Source organism: Schistocerca gregaria, unplaced genomic scaffold (assembly GCF_023897955.1).
Source record: "Schistocerca gregaria isolate iqSchGreg1 unplaced genomic scaffold, iqSchGreg1.2 ptg001176l, whole genome shotgun sequence".
Lineage (NCBI taxonomy): Eukaryota > Metazoa > Arthropoda > Insecta > Orthoptera > Acrididae > Schistocerca > Schistocerca gregaria.
Window position 1 is genome coordinate 35,001 of NW_026062506.1, and position 2,500 is coordinate 37,500.

Here is a 2,500-nt window from a genome sequence, read left to right on the forward strand (position 1 = left end):
CGATATTCGTTCTGTAGCGGTACACCCTTCCAGTGGTTAGCGGGACTGTGTAGAAAGTACGCAACACTCGAAAGACCTTTATGTGAGGGTACGCACCATGGCATCAAGAAATACACATGACACCAGAGGATCCAAGCAGTGAACTATGTTCAGAGGGTTGCTGTTAGGCAAAGCTACATTCCTGTGACGTTACATGTGACAGTTAAGGTGCAGTGTAAGTTAGGTTAAGGTGCAGCGTAAGTTAGGTTAAGGTGCAGCGTAAGTTAGGTTAAGGTGCAGCGTAAGTTAGGTTAAGGTGCAGCGTAACTTAGGTTAAGGTGCAGCGTAACTTAGGTTAAGGTGCAGCGTAACTTAGGTTAAGGTGCAGCGTAACTTAGGTTAAGGTGCAGCGTAAGTTAGGTTAAGGTGCAGCGTAACTTAGGTTAAGGTGCAGCGTAAGTTAGGTTAAGGTGCAGCGTAAGTTAGGTTAAGGTGCAGCGTAACTTGGGTTAAGGTGCAGCGTAACTTGGGTTAAGGTGCAGCGTAACTTGGGTTAAGGTGCAGCGTAACTTGGGTTAAGGTGCAGCGTAACTTGGGTTAAGGTGCAGCGTAACTTGGGTTAAGGTGCAGCGTAACTTGGGTTAAGGTGCAGCGTAACTTGGGTTAAGGTGCAGCGTAACTTGGGTTAAGGTGCAGCGTAACTTGGGTTAAGGTGCAGCGTAACTTGGGTTAAGGTGCAGCGTAACTTGGGTTAAGGTGCAGCGTAACTTGGGTTAAGGTGCAGCGTAACTTGGGTTAAGGTGCAGCGTAACTTGGGTTAAGGTGCAGCGTAACTTGGGTTAAGGTGCAGCGTAACTTGGGTTAAGGTGCAGCGTAACTTGGGTTAAGGTGCAGCGTAACTTGGGTTAAGGTGCAGCGTAACTTGGGTTAAGGTGCAGCGTAACTTGGGTTAAGGTGCAGCGTAACTTGGGTTAAGGTGCAGCGTAACTTGGGTTAAGGTGCAGCGTAACTTGGGTTAAGGTGCAGCGTAACTTGGGTTAAGGTGCAGCGTAACTTGGGTTAAGGTGCAGCGTAACTTAGGTTAAGGTGCAGCGTAACTTAGGTTAAGGGGCCAACGTGGGTTAGGTTAAGGGGCCAACGTGGGTTAGGTTAAGGGCCAACGTGGGTTAGGTTAAGGGCCAACGTGGGTTAGGTTAAGGGCCAACGTGGGTTAGGTTAAGGGCCAACGTGGGTTAGGTTAAGGGCCAACGTGGGTTAGGTTAAGGGCCAACGTGGGTTAGGTTAAGGGCCAACGTGGGTTAGGTTAAGGGCCAACGTGGGTTAGGTTAAGGGCCAACGTGGGTTAGGTTAAGGGCCAACGTGGGTTAGGTTAAGGGCCAACGTGGGTTAGGTTAAGGGCCAACGTGGGTTAGGTTAAGGGCCAACGTGGGTTAGGTTAAGGGCCAACGTGGGTTAGGTTAAGGGCCAACGTGGGTTAGGTTAAGGGCCAACGTGGGTTAGGTTAAGGGCCAACGTGGGTTAGGTTAAGGGCCAACGTGGGTTAGGTTGCCAGAGATGTGTCAAATCAGGATGTACGTTTGGCTGGTGTCAGGTGGTGGGTTGGTTCGATGCCTTTATAAGGAGTGTGGCCAAAGGGTATTTTATTACTTGTACCTTTTGTGTTGTGGCGTGGCGTTGCGTCCTGTGTTGATACTGGGTGGACCACTGTGGGTGTTGCTGGCTGATTTGAGCTGCGTTGTTTGCGGGTGGTGTGAGACATTCTGTCTTATTAGTGGACGTGACGTTCCTCTTGTCGTTCTTTGGATAGTGTCCTGTGGCAGCGAGGATAAAATGGATGTTGTTGAACGATAGTGCTTTGGTGCTTTCGCTTTGTTACACACAGAGTGGACTGTGAGATAGGGTGACTGGGTCGAGTGCGGTTCACACTGTCCTCCCCAGTTTACAGTATGTATCATCTATGTATGTGGTCCTGCATCATTTACTAAGCAGGGACGTCAGACGACTGAAATATTAGTTATGTACTGATGTAAAGCAGAATGCTTACCTTCCACCAGTGGGCGAGTATCGACTCTGCCCCAGCGTTGCCACCGCAGGAAGCGGTGTCGGAAACACTACCCGCACACCGTCACCACTGTGCGGGGGGACGGACCCTCTATATCCTCAGCGGCGCACTCTTTGCCACCGGGCGTCACGTCTCGCGGCCCGCCGTCCAGAGCATGTATTGGGACAGCGGGACTTTGGCTTTTGGGAGATAACTCTTCATGAAGTGGAAGATATAGGGGTGGACTGCAATGTACGATTGCGGGAAAAGTCCGCCGTACATCCGCTCGAGTTGCGAGTCGGGCGGTGGGGGTGGCGCATTCACAGGTGCGGCTGGAGTGACCGTCGGTCCACCACTTTTGACTCGATTTGCGTCACCTGCCGTGAAGAGGGGGTGCAGCAGGCGTTTTACTCTGGGTCGTCAAGCGGGCGCTGTAGGCGACATCGACATCATAGTCCGCCGGCCGTCTCATAGAGGGCG